At 33.8% G+C, this 21,275-nt stretch overlaps 1 long non-coding RNA gene across 19 annotated transcripts in view; it reads left to right on the top strand.

The window, feature by feature from the left end:
- LOC140611880 (uncharacterized) overlaps positions 1–21,275 on the top strand; it is a 224,129-nt gene that overhangs the window by 161,729 nt on the left and 41,125 nt on the right. For 3 of the 19 annotated variants that reach the window (XR_012013152.1, XR_012013147.1, XR_012013146.1), the window contains one exon: positions 6,428–6,611. The exons of 13 other annotated variants lie outside the window; for them this stretch is intronic. This is a non-coding gene — a long non-coding RNA (uncharacterized lncRNA). Of the gene's footprint in view, positions 1–6,427; positions 6,612–8,172; positions 8,297–16,081; positions 18,026–21,275 lie in introns of those variants that run through there. 3 more of the 19 variants (XR_012013151.1, XR_012013153.1, XR_012013155.1) reach the window with 3 other exon arrangements.

Here is a 21,275-nt window from a genome sequence, read left to right as displayed (position 1 = left end):
AGAGCAGAGGGGATTATCAGTGGACTTTATGTCTCCCAAAGTTCCTACATATCTCTTTTTATGTTTAGAAATGTTAATATAGGGATGCCCGGGTGGCTCAGTGGCTGAGCATCTGCCTTCGGCTCCAGGCATGATCCTGGGTTGGTCTAGTTGTAGTAGAGTCCTATTTGAAAACAGGGATAGGAGGCACAGAATATGTAGCTTAACCAACTGTGCAAGCACTAACTTATTCCAATCATTGTGGATTTGTGCTGAAAGCCCCCAGAGAAGCTGAACCCCTGAGGTGTAAATGCTGAGCGCCAAGTCAGCCATACTCAGCCGTTGTGGTCACATTTCCTCTGCCCCTTTTTGATTCTCTTCCTGCATTGGGCTCCCCACATGGAGCCTGCTTCTCCCTCTGCCTTTGTCTCTGCCTGTCTCTCTGTATCTTTCACAAATAAATAAATAACATCTTTAAAAAAAAAAGAAATGTTAATCCTTAGAAAATGATGATAAAGCCTTGGGAAATAACTGGACCTGGTCTTAGAGCTCCAAGAAATTTGGGTATCCATGTTAAGCACTAAAATTGCATCTCAGATTTGTGAGTATGACCATTCAGCTGAATTTTTAGTTTCCGATTTGTTATCATTTTTTAAAAGATTTTATTTATTTATTCATGAGAGACACAGAGAGAGAGAGAGAGAGAGAGAGAGAGAGAGGCAGAGACACAGGCAGAGGGAGAAGCAGGCTCCATGCAGGAAGCCTGATGCGGGACTCGATCCCGGGTCTCCAGGATCACGCCCTGGGCTGAAGGTGGGGCTAAACCGCTGAGCCACAGGGCTGCCCGATTTGTTATTATTTTGATTAAAATGCATACCAATCGTACACCTGGCTGCAAAGATACTTTTAGATGATGATTCTTTAATCAGATCTACAAAGCAAAAAATTATTTTTAGTAACATGAGTAGAGCTGACTATAAAGCTGATTCTTTGGGAGGCCTGGGTGGCTCAGTGGTTGACTGAGCACCTGCCTTTGGCCCAGGGCATGATCCTGGATTCCTGGGATCAAGTCCCACATTGGGCTCTGTGTGTGTGTCTCTCATGAATAAATAAATAAAATCTTTAAAAAAATAAAGCTGATTCTTTTTAAATAATTAATATACTAGAACTCATATATCAGATCCTATTAAAAAATAGTCATGAAAAAACTGAACACCTATTGCTACAGCAGAGGGGCAGGAGTTTGGGAGTAACTGTGGCCTGAGTTTAGATCCTACATCTGTCCTTTTCTCATTATGGAACTTCAGTGAGCCAATGCAACTCTTTTTAGCCTCAGTTTCTACATTTGCCAAAAAGAATAATGTTTCCATCACATTATTATGAGAAGTAAAATCAGATAAAATGGCCTTTGTAAAATAGGTAATAGAATGCTCTACATTTAATCTAAATTTAAAATTGCAGCTATTATAATGACAAAAAAAAATTGTCCTTGAACTCATCATTCGAAAGTCATTTCTTCCATGGAATGTTCTTCAGAGCCTGTGGAATGTGGTGTAGAATAATGATAAAGATTCACCAAGGCACACTAACTAGAATAGAGATTTGCTTAAAAAAGAAATGCATTTTCTGAATGTTATTTAAAACAGTTTTTTCAATTTTTTCATGAAGATGGTATTAAGAGCATAATGATATCTGAAATTATCATATATTTTTAAAGAAACCCTTTTATTTCCAAGCATCATATCATCTTAGTTATTTAGAAAATTCTTTTTTATATTGTATTTCTCCAGAACCTTCATGGCTAGTAGAAGTATTTTTTGCTATCTATGATTTCTCCATATTTTAAATTATATACTGTAATACTAAAATTGATATTAATAAAAGCATAGTGTAATCATAAGCCTATCATCTATATTGATAATTATTGTGAGGAACTTCCAGCATCGATGCTTATACTTATATTAAATTTTGTTGGTATAGAAAAGTGTTACTTCATGACAGGCTAATAAAAACACAGAGAAGCTGCCTTTTGTATAAAAATCCACTCAAGCTAATTGAAGGATAAATGATATCTTGGAACACTATAAAGGCTGTAAACACTATAAAGACTTAACTATAGATCAGATGGAAGAAAGTGGTGGGACGATTGACATAACCTGGTGTATTCCTGTTCTGAATTCTGAATGCAATAGAAAGTGAATGTCAGCTGTCAGGACTCTATGTGTGTTCCTGTATTTATTCTTAAATATTACTGAGCTCCTATTAGGCAGCAGTTTCATTTCAGCAAAATAATAACATAGATTTTTTTGAATTATTCTTAGTAATTTAAATATAAGCGTTGATAGTTTTATTTGTAGGGTTTTTTAGCTGTCTAAGAGTTATAAAGATTGTAAAGAGAAGGAGTTTACATTTATATGTTCGAGCAACATTAAAGTAAAAATGGTTCAAAGCAATAATTTTTTCTCATCCTTAAAAATGTACTGAACATACTCGAGTCTGAGAAACACTGATGGAGTACATGATGCTACCACAGTTGTGATTCAGTTTCTGATGAACTCACAAGTTTTTCACCTCCAAAGACACAGTTTGTACCTCAACTCTTTCTAGGGGTGTTACATGAGAAAGAAGCTATAGAGAGGAGGAAGTTTTTGACTCATAATATATACATCTTGAAGTGATTAGCACTGTTGTTAGAGAGATATTATTATCACTTTACTCATAAGGAAATGGAGGCTGAGATTCAATTTTCAATAAGCATTGCAAAGACAATAAGCAGGTGGGGATGAAAAACATGGTTTATCTGATTCCAAAGTTTCTCTAATAATAAATACTGAAAACTGAAAATAAATCATAAAATATTCCCCATCATAACTGAAGTGTCTTATTCAAGATTTCCATTTGGTGAACAAAAGAATTTTTCCCAAAAAATAAAAATAGAAAAACATAGACTAATGTGTTAACATCAAGATACAACATTAATATCAAAGGAGAATTTTTAAATTCCACAAGGAATGATGTAGAAAATGTCAATTCATACCTGTCAATATGTCAAAGCATATTTACTATGAATTTTTACTTGTACATTGAAATAATTGAAACTAATCAGGCTAGAAAGCATATGGATCCTTCTTCTAGCTTTATGATCCTATCATGTTCTTGAAGCAACAATCTAGAGAAACACACACTTTTAATACTTAGAATGCATTCTGCTTTCTACTGCAGTAAAATTTCCTATGTACCAAGCCAGCCAGTTTCTGAGCAAGACATAAAAGATTTGCTACACTATCTGGCTCCCATCTCCCTTCCCAGTGTTGTTTCCTAACACTTCCCCTGGGTGCCATATGGACTGGCCATGCCCTTCTTGTTATTATTCCCTCAAGACAGCAGGCACTTTCATGTTGCCACTTCACTGCATGTGCTGTTTCTTTTGCCAGGACTGTATTCTCCACTTACTTTATTCTTGATGAATTCTTACTCTTCCTTCAAGACTTTGCTCAATTTTAAATTCTTCTGGAAGACGATGACACTAATCCCACTTTTTATGTATTCACAAGAATAGCTCACAACTTTTGCCTCACGCTTCAAATCACATGCAGCATTATGCTCTATTAGCAGTTACTGCAAAGTGACTTTTAATATCATATTTCTATTCTAAGCATTTATCCATGGCAAGAAACATGTCTTCCTCTCCCTTATGTCTTTAGCACCCAGTTAGGTTATCACAAAATGGGTCCTAAGAAGTCAGTACCAATGAGTTGATGTGGTTTGTGTGAAGTAACTATAATCAAGTCATCAGTACAGAAGACAAATCACAATTTTCTTGTTATCAAGAGAAGAAAAAAAAGTTTGATTCAAAAATATCAACTCAGGGGTGCCTGGGTGGCTTAGTCAGTTAAGCATCCAACTCTTGTCTTTGGTTCAGGCCTGATCTTGGGATCCTGGGATTGAGCCCTGCGTCCCGCTCCAAGCTCAGTGCAGAGTCTGCTTCAGATTCTCGCCCCCTCTTCTTCGCCCTCTGCCCTCCCCACCTCCACAGACATGTTCTCTCTCTCTCGAAAATAAAATAAAATAAATAAATAAATAAATAAATAAATAAATAAATAAATAAAGTCTTTTTTAATAAAATGTATCACTTCATAGTTGGAGCACTTGCCAAAGAAATGGAATTGTATCTTAAAATGAGGAAAGTAGAAGTTAATATACAAAACAAGGAGTTTTCATTTTAAATAAATGCAATCTGAATTTTGTCAGTGTCATTCCAAATAATTGATATGGATGTTTATATTTGATCCATTTGCTTTTAGAATATGTTGGTTTTATTATAAAATTGACAATGTATATTTTACAAAACATGTAGAAATCAGATAATGATTAAGAGTACATCAATAACATACTACACAGACTTATCTAATGTTAACTTTGGGGTGAATTTCTTTTCATGCACAAAAATGTCAGGATATCATTTTAAAAAATACATTATGTAAGCATCTGTTAGCCACTTAATATACTCCATGAAAAGCCCTGGGAGACTCAATGGTGAGCAATATTTGCCAAACTCCTTGTCATGGTTAAACTAAATTAATTTTAGATATTATTCAAATCTAAAAAATACATGTATAATTACAAATAACGTAATGTTATAAAGGAAAGGTATATAGTATCATGATAGGATATGTCAGGGGTTTATGAGACCCAGATGAGATTAAAGGAAATTTTTCTGAGGCAGAAACAGATAACTTGAGATCTGAATATTGAAATTTGATGATTGATTTTAATGTTTTGTAAAAATGCTGTAAAAATGTCAAATTAAAAAACATCTGTTTATGTCACTTTCCCTGGATAAACAAAGTCCTTTGGATTTTGATTTTATCACAACAGAAATGGGAAACCATTGAAGAGTTTTGTACATAGAATTCAACAGATAATGGTCTAAGTTGTTTGATTTTTTTAAAAAATTAGCCACAAAACCTTATTTGCAAAGCAAGTTATACTTCAGTCTTAAATAGAGGGGAAAAACATGCCTTGGAGACCAAATGGATAATATGGGAGAAGCAGCAGCAAGGTTCACATTTTCACTTAGTTTCATGGGTGCCAAACAATTATCATTCCTTCCAAAAAATGTTTATTTTACAGGCAACCAAACACAAGTATGCTCTACTTTTATGAGAGTCTCTTCAAACCTAAACCCAAACATAAAAATAATTGATTTTCTGTTGATGGAAGAATTTACAACAGACTTTCCTTATATGAAGAGCTCCTGTCATGTATTCTACGTGCAGTCTATAGATGTATATTTATATTCAATTTCTTTTTCAGAAATAAATTTTCTGAAAAAGGCATTCTCTTTTTACCTTGAATCAAGCAAGTCTGAAATTCAACTTAGTCTTTTCTGATCCTGATCAAATAACTAGAAAGGAAAAGAAAATGTAAAAATCTCTGTCATTTTTATTTTGTATTTCAGTGGTATAATAATGTATGATAGTGTCCTGTTTGGGTAAAACAAAACAAAAAGTGATTCATGAAAACAGGGACTGATTTTGTAAAGTATAAAAATATATATTTATGCTTGTCTCAAGTACATTTCTGCAGTCCTCATCATATGTCTTTAAACCAGTGCAAATACAGATCATTTGGCAGTTCTTGTCATTACTTGTATGAAAACACATAGAGCCAGTTTAGGACCAGTGGGCTTCAAACTATAAGCACTAATGAATGCCTTGCAGTCTGAAATTCTCATTAGATGCCTTTCTGCATGTTAAGGCCACCATTTTAATAGTAGACAGACATAGTTTTGCATCTTGTTTTTGCTACCTATTTACTATGTTAATTCAGACAATTACTTAACCTCTCTGATCTGCAAAATGAGGATGGTAACATATACCTGACAGGACCATGGTTGGGAGAAGATAAGGTGTTGCAGATAAAATGCTTGGCATAATGAGGCTTGGAAGGACTGTGTCATAGTAAGGAGACAGATTGTAAATCAAAGGATACAACAAAGTTTGCCTAAACATATCTGAATAAGTTATGTATAGATTTATGTGGCTAATACGTGTGTATGTGTTAAACATCTACATACACACATATATATTCAATTTATATTACAAATATATATATGCATATGTATATATGCAGTATATACATATATATATACAGTGCTAGATTGCCTTAATAATGGCACTCTGAAATCACAGATTTACTATGAAGAACTGTTGTGTCCAAAGATATTTAGGCACTAGTGTCACAGATGCTTCAACAGTTGGGCAATAGTATCCGAAGAACAGATATCATACAAAAATTGTGAAATGGTATACAGAAATAAATCCTGATGGTCTGACAGGAAAATATAAATGAAGTACAAGATATTTGTTTTTCCGTTTTTAAGTTTAGAAAATGTATGGCTCTTCTCACTATCATTTTTTCATGTTCCTTCTTTCTGTTCTTTCAGATTCTTACAGTCATCTGGTTTCATTTGACTCTTTTATTTTGGTTAAAATGATTTTCCTTTGTCTATTGGATGATTGACTGAACATCTTTTTGGCCCACTCAAATGACCCAACCTCAGTACGGAGACCTACCTTTATATTCCTCAATATGTATGAAGCACCAGTACAATTTAGAGGGGAGCACAGGTAGGAATTGTTCTCAAGTAGGATGCGTTTTCTCTTCATACACCCAGACACCCAGACACCCAGACACATGTGCACACTTGTAATATCTACTTTTGAGGTGTCCTTTTTTGCTTCTCTGTATTTATGACAGCATGAATAAGATATTTTAATAATCTCTTTTTGTTGGTATGATCTAAAGTACATATTTTAGTGTACGCACTCAACTGGGTAGCAATGTGATAACTTAAAGTCACAAAATGTGTTGAGTAAAGCAATAGTGAAGATGAGAAAGGTGTGTATGGATGCAGGGATGCAGCACCATCAATGCAGGCTTATAATTTCTTATGCAAAATGAGGATTCACATCTTTTTATTTTCTCTTCTTACTGTCAAATATGCTCATTTTAAAGTTTATAATTAAAAAAGACAGCAGATGGTGAAGGCAAAGATAAAAGGAATAGGTCACTTAAATGACTGAGTATCCTCCTCTCAAAATTCCTATAAAAATATGCATTCCTGCATTATTTCACAAGATGCTCTCCAGAATAAAATACATAAAACAATTAAACATATTCAAAAATATTCATGATTCAAAAATATTTCATGCTATTTGTGTAAAATCTAAGTTATTTCTGTTTCCTATCTTTTACAATATCATTTAGGATGTAATTTGTATTAGTAATTAATAGTCTGACAATTAAAATTTTTACTTTTAATATGAATTTTATATTTATCTATTTTTCTACCTTTACATTAATCATACTTAGAAGACTATTAGTATGAATATTAATTTTAAAATTAACATTAGAACATACTATAAATATCTTAATACAAAAGCTTTATCATATAACAAAAAGAGAAGAAATTTTTTGTTAGCATCTCCTGAAAGTGATTCATCATACATTTCTTATACTGATTTTACTAAAACAAATGAAAGTAAAATATATTTATGATTACAGCAATTGTTTGGCTTCAAAATAATTTAAGAATCCCAATATCTTGCTCTCACAGTTTTTAGTATATTTATATCAAGAGCGGTGGATAATTATTTAGAACAAAAAAAATCATTTTGAATCTCAATATAGCATTAAAAGAGAGAGAATGTCTTTCCTCAGAATTTAATTAACAGCATCACTAAATCTTTTTTTTTTTTTACAATGGTGACAAAAGTCTTTGCTTTACGAGATATAGTGGCAGTTAGTTCTGTCTCTCTCTTTTTGCTTTTCTTTCTTAATGTGTGAATTATATACTGTTCCTTAAAACCTGCAGTTCCAAATATGATCCCTGAAGTGACTATAATTTCTATGGACTCTATGGCTTAAGTTAAAATTTAACATAAGAAAATTGTTAAATGTCTGAACAACTTATATTTGATTATATTGATGACTTTGTTATGAAGAATTATATAATCAATAATTTTCTTAACATTTCACCTGACTGAATTTTATCAACAGCAAAATTCTTGCAAATATAAAATAAAATACTACCAAAAACAAAATTTAGTGAAATTTGGTTGCAAAATGTTTTTATAGAGAAACTAGATTTATGTCCTTCAGAACAATTATTTTATCTTGTGTCTGTAGGTAATTCAGATTGAGTTCAAAGTCTCCTGAATTTTGAATAAATGTGTAGATTTGAGAAAAATTGAAATACAGCACAAGGACACCCCACATGGATAGGAAAAGATATTAGTTGAAACTTTCGAAGGTAAGGAAAAAAAAAAAGCAAACCTTGGAAGTTTGATAAAATTCCACTGTTTTAAGTGAAATTCAAGCAGAGCCTTTGGCTTGTATAAAAACAGAATCTGGGGATCCCTGGGTGGCTCAATGGTTTAGCGCCTGTCTTTGGCCCAGTGTGTGATCCTGGAGTCCCAGCATTGAGTCCCACATCAGGCTCCCTGCATGGAGCCTGCTTCTCCCTCTGCCTGTGTCTCCGCCCCCCTCTCTCTCTCTTTCTCTCTGTGTCTCTCATAAATAAATAAATAAAGATCTTTGAAAAAAAACAGAATGTGAAATGAATTTTCAGCTAATACTGATGACAGGAGAGAACCATGTAATTGGCAAACACAGTTTAGAAGGTGGTTAAGTGCAGTGTCTTTAAAAACTTTTCTCCCACCCTCTTGTTTGACATTCACATACTGTTAAATTTGGGAATATTTCAATAAAATGGTATGCAACTCTGTTGGGAACCAAGAGACCCAGCATTGCCATAAAACAATTAATTTTTACAGCCTTGATATATTTAGTTGAAAATTGGAATTATAGAACTTGAGTCATTTTTATCAGTAATTACCAAATTTAATGTATTTAATAGCACAGATTTAAGACCAGATTGCCTGGATTCAAATCCAAACTCTCAATTATGAGCTATATGACTATAGAAAAGTAATTAACATCTCTGTGTGCAATTCCTCATCTGTAAATGAATTGTTATAAGAATAAGATGGTCTAACCTTTGCAAAGCGCTTAGGATAGTGTCTAACACATAATAAGTGTCTAACACATAATAAGCATGCTATAAATGTTTGGCATAAAGTAGTAATTATTATAATTATTAAATATTGAAATAATTATCATTTAAATTATTAAAAATTATTACTATGTGATAAAAATTTGGCTTCCAATTTAGAAGTTTTGGTTTAGAACTTTAGCCAGAGAGTCAGACCACTTTTATAGATAAAATAAGACTAGATTTCTGAGGCTTCAAGTCCAAGGCCACACTCAGGATTGTGATACATTATCCAAATAATGAATGCCAACCTAGATACATATTTGGTGTTGACCTACTAAGCCATTATGGTGATACTTGACTTGCCTTCTGGAATTGAAACTTCAGTCATTGGTACATGTTAGAGATGTGGAAAGCACAAAGGTAAAAGCCACACTTTGAAAGAGCTGAGGTGAAAAGCTGAGATTTGACAATAGTGCTCTGACTCTGAAGCCTGAATCATGCCTGTCTAACCTTTCTAACAATTTATTATGGATTATGAAATTTAAATATCTGTGATAAAAGACATTATAATGCGCTGAACCCCCATATGCCCATCACTCAGCTTCTGCAGCTGTCAGTTCACATCCAACTTTGTTTCTTTTTCATCCTTATCTATTTCCCCTGGTCTTAAAATATTTTGAGCAAATTCTTATATTTTATTTTATCCATTGATATGAAGATTAAAAAACACTTAAAGTAACACATCTAAATTAGTAACAATAATTTATTAATAAAATCCATTATCCAGTTTGTGCTTAAATTTCCAAGTGTCTTATACATGAAATAATGACATATTTTAATTTTCTCTGTTTGAAATTACTGACAAGACTTTTAGAATCTTTTTCAGGTTAGAATTTCCTACACCGTCTCTTTTCCTTCCATCCTATAGCTTCCCACAGACCGGATTTTGATACAGGGTAGTTGAATATGTTACTCTTTCCTCTGATTTCCTAAAAACTGATCATTAGATCCAAATTTAGTGTTTTGTTTAATTTTTTCAGAACTTTTTAGGTAGTTGATTTTTTAAAAGCTTTTCTTCCATCAGGAAGTAGTAATTTCTGAATCAGTCTCTCTCTTTCTGTCTCAGTTATTTATGATAGTGTCTAGATTATTCAAAAAGAGTTTGAAATAGTAATATATCCATTATATTATTTCTTCTTCACTTTTTCTTGAAATAATTATTTAATCATAAGCTTCCCTTCATCTACTATTTGGCTATTCAGAGATTTAGTTTGTATAGAAAAGATAGGATAAGTATTTATTTTTCCCTTTATTTACTAGTTTTCAAATAAGAAGTTGGTTCTCAAATCTCTTCCAAGAAAGACAAATTAGTTTTATTATTTCTGTTTCAATATGAATTAATACAATTAAACATTTCTCTTTTGTTTTTTAACATATTTAATATTATATTTTAAATATTTTCAACATTATATAATAAAACTGTGTATACTTAAAATTTGAAAAACTGAATAGTGTACAGTCATATAACTGTCAACTAATTTCACAATTAACTTTTTAATATATTTATCATATGTCATATATCCATTTATCACATATTTTTACATCCATTTATCTATATTTCTATACCATCAGTGAAGCCTGAGTTTTATTATACAACTGTACATTTATCATTAAAAATATTTTATGAGGGCACTGGATGGCTCAGCGGTTGAATGTCTGTCTGCCTTTTGGCTCAGGTCATGATCCCAGGGTTCTGGGCTCCAGTCCCACATCAGGTTCCCCGCAAAGAGCCTGCTTCTCCCTCTGCCTATGTCTCTACCTCTCTGTGTGTCTCTCATGAATAAATAAATAAAAGCTTTTAAAATGTTTTATGAGGTACACAGGATTCTTTGTATCTTCAGCCTCATAAATATGGCATTCAGGTTGGTCTCTAAATAGTTATGTAAGGTGAATGGATGGATAGATGGTTTGACAGATGGAAGGATGGATGAATGGATGGTTGACTGGTTGGTTGGATGGGTGGATGAATGGATGCCTGAAAAGCTAAAAAGACAGAATGCAACTGAGAGGGTTGAAATTAAAGCAAAGCTCTTCTGTCTCTTCTTACCCATTCTCTTTCATTCTATGAATTTCTTACCTTGCCAGTTTGTTGCAATTCTAAAATGGAAAAAAAAAAGGCAATGTATTTTCCAATACTTAAAAATGCAATACATAGGCAAATTATGGTATACAACATCATTATGTTCATGATTATCATTGATAAGATTGAGCAATTAACTCACTTAATCCTCACAAATATTTCCCAAATTGTACAGGAGGAAATCAAAGCACAAAGACATTAGGTAATTTGTATATCTCACATAAGAAATGTGTATATACTCCTCTTCTGATAACCTCCTTTAGTCTCTTCATGAAAATTGTAGAAATCACTACTGCTCAGGAATTACAGTCCCTAAAGCGGTTATGCTTTTCACGGACACAGCATTGCCATGATTTTTTTTTTTCTTTTTGTGAAGACACACAACTTTTTCTTGGAAATTAAACTTCAGTAATATTGCTAAGTTAAGATGCCCACTGATAGTTCCTTGAAAATTGGATCATCTAAAATTACTGCCGATTTCAGCATACTCTGTATTTCCAAGCACAAATCTTCATGCAGCATGGCAATAGCTCCTGGAGTGGCTTATTTAACCCTAAACTTTACCTATGGCTCAAAACTCATTGTAGAGTAACTTTCTTCCAAGAAAAAAAAAAATTAAAAGAAAAGAAGTAGAGAGTAAGTGGGGAATAAGAAATTATAATGTCGTATGTGAATAAGTTGTTCTCTTTTCTTTTGAATCAAAGAACAGATTTGTCATGTTTCCCTGAGGAAATTAGTCTTAAATTGTGTACCTTTCACTTGCCAGAATATTAACAGAGCTGAATTATAATAAAAGGCTCAATTCCTTGAACTCAGTAGTTCTTACTCTTTTCATTTCCTGTCTTCAGATATTTAAGAATAAAATGGAGAGAGAAAAGGAGTTTATGTTAATTAGCAAGTAGTGAGAAAAGCCTAAAATGTGAATTACATAGTGAGTCTCTTCAAGGCTTTATTCTTTCTAGACCAATTTGGCCAATTTGTATTGATGGTTTCCATATTTGAATTAGTAAAATATAGAGGAGAGAGTCCTTTATTAATAAACAGGCTAGAACTCTGGATTTATTGCATATCTAACAAAAAGCATGAACTAAGTTTGAAGTGAGGTGGGATGAAGTTGAATATATTCATGTTGTTTTTGAATTGAGTATATACATAACATAATGGGGAAGTCATGGTCAGTAATTCCTCTCTGACTTCTTGGGAAGATTGACTTATAGTCATCCCCTTAACTCTTTCTAGTTTTTTCTCTTCAGTTTCTTTCACTTACAGTCCTAACGGAGCGCTTCTTCCTTATCTATCCCTCTTATCCTTGTAACTTAGCTAATAATATTTTCTCCCTAGAAAGACTGTCTTACTCATGTCAAGAACACCTGCTTATCAGCACAATTAAGTTAAAAGTCTACTTCATCTTATCAGCAGGTCCTAAAAATCCCTATTTTATAGCACTGATTAAGTATCCTGCTTTGGGACTTCTTCCTGCTTTTCCCATGACACCTAGTGATTGGTAGGGTCAAACTTCTGAATTGTTGCCAGTCTGGTGGGTATAAAATGGTGTGCCTTAGTTGCTACTTTTTTTTTTCCCTCTTCCTCTCTTGAAGAGTGCATATATTTCCTATCATGATTATCATTCTGATTATTATTATGATAACAGTAATTGCATTATACTTTGATTTTTACCTTCTTATTTATTCAAACATTGTGTACTCCCTGAGGACTCAAATTCATTCATTTTTCTCTTTATCATTAATATCTGGCATTGAGCTATTCCTTTTTAAGACATCCTATCAACTAGTAAAAGATAATCGCTAGCTGTCACCCTATAGTCTGTGTATTCAGATTACTGAACATTATTGAAATCTAAGTATTTAAAATATTTCAAGGGACATTTATTTCCCATATTTATATGTAATTTGCTTTAATCTATAAACTTTTTTTTCATATTGGCATGTTGTACTCTACTAAAATATAAATAGAGGTTGGCAAGTTCCAATATCATTGGTATACATTCATACTACCAGCCTGTCAACCAAAATGCTTTTGGTTTCTTAAATTTTTTTGAGGGAAGGTATCTATTTGTGGAGTTTTGTTTCTTTGTTTATATTCTTATTTTCCCTTCAACAAAACTGTCCATATGAACCCAAATCACTGTGTTCTAAACAACTGAAATTACAGAGAACATATTTGTTTTTCCCAGCCCATATGATTAAAAATATGATAATAATAAAGCTATCTCTAACATTAGGTAAAAAAAAATATTTTTAGGTCTATTTTAGTTGAATGGGACAATAATTAAACTAGTCAATTCTCTCCCATTATTCAATCTCTATTCCTAAAAGAGAGAATTTTCACAATCTGGGGATCTTATCTCATAGGGATATGGCTATCTAGATGTATAATGTAAATAACTGCTTGCCTCCCTCCTTGCACCTTAGATTGAGTTGGCTTTCATTTAGCTTCAATTTTTGGTTACTTCACTTATTCACATGGGGAGAAGATGATAAGGTTTCGGTTGAAATCCAAAGTCATGTGAATAAACAGCTATTCAGAGGCCTCACTCATGGCTGAGTCTCAGCTCTGGCCCCACCTCCACTCTACCTAGCTCCACTGGTTTGGGATGCTCATAAATTTGAGATGTTCTGACCCTTGTTCTCTAAAACTACTACGTTACAAGTAAGGAGATTTTCCCTCACTGATTGGTTACCGATAAGAATAACTGAGAGGAATTAATTACAATTGTCGTAACTATTTTATCTTAATTTGGGAGATAAGATATGTTAAAGTAAGAATAAAATTATTTTACACAGTTCATGCTAGACAACACAAAGTTGTCTCTGATTTAGTGTATTATTTTTAGCAAAAACATGTACAGATTATGAATCGTGAAGATAAATCTGCTCTTCTCTTTTCCAAGAGGAAAAAAGTCACACCAACAGAGAAAATTTCTCAATGTACAACCGGGCTTCTTGTTTCTTTTTTTGTTTATTCCATAAAATGTTAGAACTCCTAAAATAAACTTATAAAATGCACTCTGTGTCTTGGTGGATACAGAGTGCTTCACACAGGTTGTAGCATACACATTTAGAAAGTTAGAAGCTCAGCCCTCCACTTCTGTGTAATTGATATTTATAAAGTAAATGGTGAATATGATCATACATTTGGCAAATGGTAATAATGGGAACAGGAGAGAGTAATGGACTTCTCATGGTTGATGGTATAATTGAGGGTGATAGAATTAGAACAATAGTATCTTCTAGAACAATACTGATCAGGGATAATTTTTGTCCAAATTTTTTTCAGATTTTATTTATTTATTTGAGAGGGAGGGCAGGAGCACAGAGGAGAGGCAGAGGGAGAGGGAGAAGCAGACTACAAGGGAGAAGCAGACTACTCACTGAGCAGGGAGACCAATGCTGGGCTTAATCCCAGGATCCTGTGATCATGACCTGAGCCGAAGGCAGCTGCTTAACCAAATAAGCCACCCAGGTATCCCAGGGATCTGTATTTTAGAAGTAGAGTTTGTTTTTAAGAAAGTATTTAAGGAAGTATTACTGAAATGTATCCACTATAGCCTTGGAAGTTAAATAATGTAACTGGCCACATCCTTTGTTTCTTCATTACAAATACTGAAGATTTTTACTTTGAAAGATATGCTCCATAAAAGCAAAAATCATGTCTGATTTGTCCTTGACTGTGGACTCCATTGCCATTGAAATCTTCTTCAAAGTAGAAAATTCAAACATACTGTATTAATGAATTTGTGTAGGAACATGAAATGTTTACCTCTCTTTAAACCATATCTACATGTATCTATACCACATATTCTATCAACAAATATCTTTTACTTCTCTGTATACAAACACACACAGTAGAATGAGCTACTTTTATTCATTCAACTAAACTTTGTTGTGTATTTTTATATATGTGGTCAGGTACTGGAGACTAAGAAGGACAAAAACAGAAAGGATTTTTGCTTCATGGAATTTATAATTTCTCAGTGATAGATATCAGATAGCTATACAAAAGAATATTTTAGTCTGACACAATTGCTGTTGTGTCATACAATATATATACATGTAATATACAACATGCATAATATGTGAACCTGATCTAGAGTGAAGAAAACATCTTCTAGCTAAGAACAAATATATGTAAGCTTCTTTTAGAATGTAGGACCTAAGAAGAAAAGTCAAAATTCATGTTTATTTTCTGCTGAGTCTCCACCATTGGGTATAGTGAATTGCATGTTGTGAGCACTTGATAAATATTGACTATGAATGAAAAAATGAACCAAGACTTGGACTCTGAAAAGTCAATAGAAAAGGGAGAACAGAATTTCATACAAAGTCTTGTGCAAAAGCTATGTGTAATAGTATTTGCCATTACCAAACTTGACACTTTCAGGAATAAAGGACAGTTTCATGTAACTAAAGTATCAAGAAGGAGGAACTTGCTGTGAGAGCTTGCACTACAAAGGGCCTGGCTACCCAAGTCCTGTTGTCCAAATTAAAGAATATAGCCAATATTCTCAAATTAATGTAGAACCATCAATGGATTACAATATGACTAAAATAGTCTTTTGTAGGAACATCAGTCTGGTTAAAATAAACAGCTATATGGAAGTTAAGAATAGACATTGTAGATGAATAGAGAGGATATAAATTAGGAGATTGGCTTCAGTTGCACAGACAGAAGATAACACTTATTTATACTAGACAGGCTGTGGTTAGTTGAATAATGCCGTCCTCCAAAGACATCCACATCCTACCCCTCAGAACCTGTAAATATGTTATCTTACACACACAAGGAATTTGTAAATATGGTTAAATTAATGATCTTGAAATAAGTAAATTATCCTGTATTATTTGGGTAGGCCCAATGTAATCACATGATTTTTTTATTAGAGGAAGATAGAAGGATCAGAGCCAGAGAGACAGATGAGAAGCTGCCGTGCCAGTGGGCATTGAAGATGGAGGATGTGATCATGAGCCAAAGAATGCAGGCAAACTGCAGAATCCATAAAATTAGCATAGGCACATGTGCTGATGGTGAGAAATACAAGAATTCAAGGGAAATTGATGAAATCAATAATGATAACTTGGACTTGGTATGTATATAGTGGTGAGACAAAGGGGATTATCAAGAATGGCTCCTATGCAACTTTCAGGAGAGATCCTTTTTTTTGAAGTTGGGAACAGTGGAAGAAGACCAGATTTGAAGCAGGAAGATAATGTTTTTCTCTTTGGACCTACTGTGAATGAGTTGTCTTTTAAGACATACAAAAAGAAGGTCAAGTAGGCCATGGGGATTATGCTTCTGAATCTCAAAGCTAGAGGACCTATAAGAGATGAAAACTAATCACAGACTTCAATAAGAATGAAGTTCTGATTGGAGCTGTTTGGAATGAGATATGGGGCAGAAGCCAGACTGAAGTGGAAGTGAGACGAGGGTTACAGATGAACAAGTGGCATTAACTGACATAAATACTTTTCTCAAGTTCTTCGTGAAGTGGAGAAGAGAGAATTCTGGGAAGATAGGAGGTCAAGGAAGTTTAGAACTTTTTTTGAGTTTTCATTTGTTTAATATTTGAGAGCTTACATTCTCAAGTAAAGAATTTTTAAAGAGGGAAATATTAAATATACAGAAGGAAGCATAATGAACATTTCAGGTTTTTGGTTTCTAAAGATGAGAGGGAAAAAAAAAGATGAGAGACATGCAGAGATATTGTCTGTAGATAAGGGAATGACCAGTATGTATATTATAATAAGAGAGAAGTGAGGAAAGGATCATTATGGATGCAAGTGAGTTAGAGTTTTCATAGCAAAAGGTTAAGAGAATTTGTGATTAATGGAATGTGTGATGTGTGTGTGTACGCACACATATGTATATAAGCTAACATACACACACAAGCATATATAAATGGTTTTTACATATATATGTGAAAAGCATTAACCAATATTGAACTGGAGAGAGAGATTGAGAGCAGGGGGGCAGGGAGGGAGAGGAGAGATGGAAAGGAGATCTTATCATCCTCTAAGAGTGAAGCTGGATGGAGAAAATATTGGTGAGAGAGTGAAGGTGGCTTAGATTTTGAGTCATAGAATTTTGGGTGTATATCTCTGCACCTTCAGTATCTTGCAAATGCCTGACAAGTAAGGAGAAAACAACAAGTTTAACTACTTTCCTCTTTTTTTCTCTATAGATTTTTCTTACCATGATCACTGCTCATAGATTATTGTTAATATCCCTACTGTTTAAGTAAATAAACTCTCCTATAGATCATTCTTTGAGCTTTTCACTAGAAATGGCTCACCGATCCCTATGTTCTTATTTATCCATTAATATTATTTTAAAATTTATTTATATATTAAAGAGAGAGATTATGAGCCCTGGCTCATAGGGAGGGGAAGGGCAGAGGGAAAGAATCTCAAGCAGACTCCTCACTGAGCATGGAGCCCGACAGACACAGGACTCGATCTCAGATCTCACGACCCCAAGATCATGAATTGATCCAAAAATCAAGAGTCAGCAGCCTAGCCAACTGAGTCACCCAGGCCCCCCCCATTACTATTATGAATCACTACCCCCATATTTCATAAATTGAGGACCATCCCTCAGGTGCTTTGCTTGCTACATACTGTATGAAATAGAAAGAAGATAAGTAAAGGAGAGAAGTAGAGTGAGGAAGATAAATTTCCTTGAGATTAGATTTGAAAGCATAGAATTGATAAAAATGTACAATGCTAACTCAGATAGACAAAGACAGTAACAGTGACTGGTGGTTACAGAACATAAAAGTGAATATTTAACTAAATAAATACTGATAAAAGTAGATGACACAATGATGATAAAAATGGAGGAAAGAGGGTACAAGTTCCTTTCTCTCACATCCCATTCCCTTTATCTTAACTCAATAGCTGCAGCTCATCCAGAACTTTAAGGGTGAAATAGGTAAAAATTACTTCATTTTTGAATAGGAAATGAAGTAAAATTATTATGCATGAATAGCTTCTTTGTGGTATGCATTATTCTTGGTATTTTCAGGAAAAGAAAAAAAAAAGAGAGATAAGAGTATGATTCAGGTGACTGCAGAGGACATCCACCTTCACAATATTTAAGGGCTCTTGCCTCCTTTAGTTAATTTTAACTGCATATTTTAAAATTTAATTGACAGTTAACAATACTATTTAGCATTCATCCATGACTGTCATCGTTTTATGTCTGCTGAATCTATATTCTTATTCTTTAAGAAAGTAAGAAATGGTACCAAAAATGGCATATAATATTCTTTAAAATATGCAGGCTAGGCCAACATATTACATATTTATAGGTCTAGCTACACTTGATTATATTGCATTCAGTTTCTTGGAAGAGAGCAAGGTAATTGATTATGTTATTGTTTAAATAAAATGCCAGTGAAAATAATATTTTAAAAACCAGTTTGAACCACCCCTACAATGTTGTACATAAAAAGACAATCCAAGAAGAAATCAATATCATTGAGTAAAAAGACAAATTTCTGTTGCCAGCAACCATATAAATCACACCCATTGCACGCTGCTTGCCATTATTAACTACAGTCGTATCTGCCTCTCTGTAGCCAAATATGGAAGCAGGTGTGCATACAAATATTAAGCTAATCAGGAAACTGCTTTTCTCTATTTCTAAGGTAATATGGCTTATATGTTTCTTTCTATCAGGGTTGCCTTCTTAAAGCAAATGAGTTTTGAACTGAGTATCGAAAGAAATGCTGACCTTAAGGAGAAGAGACGGGAATCTATTCTAAGAGTAGATTGAGCAATAGCCTGGAAAAGTAGTAAGTGGGAACTGAGAGAGAAATTAAGGATGCTGAACGAACCAAAAGGATGTGTTACTGGCACTCAATGAAAAATAAAATTAGAAAAGCATTTGGCTTGGAAGAAAGAAGAAGAGAAAGAAAGAGATTTTCAGCTTACAGTGTGCTATAACACTCTGTAGAGTCAGGTACCATTTTCCCATCTCTAAGCAGAAAGTTTTATTGGTGATGCTGAGCTAACACTTGTCTACTTCATTGGCTTGTGCTTAAGTCCCAAAGGAATTTGCCTTAAAGCTTAGCATGCCTAACGTTTAAAAGTGTTAAGCCATGAATGATTGAGGTATTGTGTCTTATTTGAGCCGGCCAGATCAAATGCACTCTTGAAATGGGGTAGCATCCAGCTATATTCATACTGATAATATAGTATCATGACAAAACTGCAAAATAGTCACATGGATTAGAATGGTTTAAGAACGATAACCACAGCCATTTGGAAGATAAGACAAAGTACGTTGATTACAAAAGCTAGCATAAGACATTCCTCCAGTAAAATTGGCTTAAAAATAAATAAAACTGTTTACATTAGGGAGAAAAATTGCGTCTACTGAATATATTATCGGGAATGGAGCACAGATTATTGCTAAAGTTTAACTTGTAAAGAATCTTATATTTTTAAATCATGATTATTAGAGTTTAAGGAATAGTTTCTCTGCAACTACACTTATTGAACCTTTCTCATGGGATTTTTATGGAAGTATCTAAGATAATATACACACACAAATGCTGTGTCATTATGTATCAAATATCTCAGTGGAATCAGAAAAATTCAGTTAGATTTATGTGTATGGCCTTTGGGATATAAAATATGTGAATAAAATAGTTGAAAGTTTCACTTAATTTTCAGGCTGTAGTGGTGGCAGATAAATAGCTGTAAACTTCAGGGTAATAATTACAACTGAATGGTTCTCAAGGAAATACATATCTAAAAGCCTTTCTTTATTCTAGCTCTTAACCTTATTTTGTACTGTACATCTAAAATATCAAACATAGGGAAGCCTGGGTTGCTCAGCGGTTGAGCATCTGCTCAAGGTGTGATCCCAGAGTCCGGGGATGGAGTTTCACATTGGGCTCCCTTGCAAGGAGCCTGACTGTCCCTTTGCCTATGTCTCCGCCTCTCTCTCTGTGTCTCTCATAAATAAATAAAATCTTTAAAAAAAACAAAATATCAAACATAAATTCATAACTCTGGGAACTAAGTGAATTATTTTACAATCTTTCATTGAACCATTCATATAATTATAGATCTCAGTAACTATTGTTAATATAGGAGAGAAATGGTAGAAAGAAATGATGGAGGTGACTCATGTAGAGGGATTTGAGTTCAGATGAAAAATGAATTATATAGATTTAAGATCAATTTGGCATATGTGTCACCCTTATATACTCAATACATTTCTATATTACTAGTTCACATAGATTTGTTTCCTTTTATCTATTACCTACCAAATTCTATTTGATTTTTTTAAGATTTTATTTATTTATTCATGAGAGACAGACAGAGAGAGAGAGAGAGAGGCAGAGACACAGGCAGAGGGAGAAGCAGGCTCCATGCAGGGAGCCTGATGTGGGACTTGATCCTGGGACTCCAGGATCACACCCTGGGCCGAAGGCAGGTGCTAAACCACTGAGCCACCCAGGCTGTCCTATCTATTTGATTTTTAATTTATCTTTGAAATCCAATAAGATGAACTCTAAGAATTCGACATGGATACTGGTAGAGGTAAAGTGATACAATGATAACCATGACATGTTTATACTAGTCAGATCCTTTTTTAATTGCATGCGAATAAAATTATAATCACTTTGAAGTTTAAGGATCCAATACATAATATAAGCATTAATATAACATAGTTGGGGCTAAGGAGAAAATGTTAAAAAGAAAACAAACACCCAAAACAGAAGTCACTCTCTGAATTCCAGGTAGAAAGAGTTTAATATAGGGACCATTAGGGTGAGAGAAGTCACCATTGAAGATCAGAAGGTATTTCAGTCCAGATTTAATCAGAAGAGCAGAATCACTACCAGTGATATAGAATAATGATTAGGATTTGACCTTACACAATGCAGGACCTAGCTAAACAGTTTATGTCAGCTATTGCTCCTGTGCTGGGCACTAGACTGGCATCAGCAGGCCAGGTGGTCAAGAAAAGATGAGTATGGAATGCAAGAGAACAAGGACAAACTAGATGCTTATGGGAGATCTAGAACCTCTGAGGGAGAGCTGACACCTGCGTGGGCATCTC

This window comes from Canis lupus, chromosome 20 (genome assembly GCF_048164855.1).
Source record: "Canis lupus baileyi chromosome 20, mCanLup2.hap1, whole genome shotgun sequence".
Lineage (NCBI taxonomy): Eukaryota > Metazoa > Chordata > Mammalia > Carnivora > Canidae > Canis > Canis lupus.
This window is presented reverse-complemented; position numbering and strand designations above follow the sequence as displayed.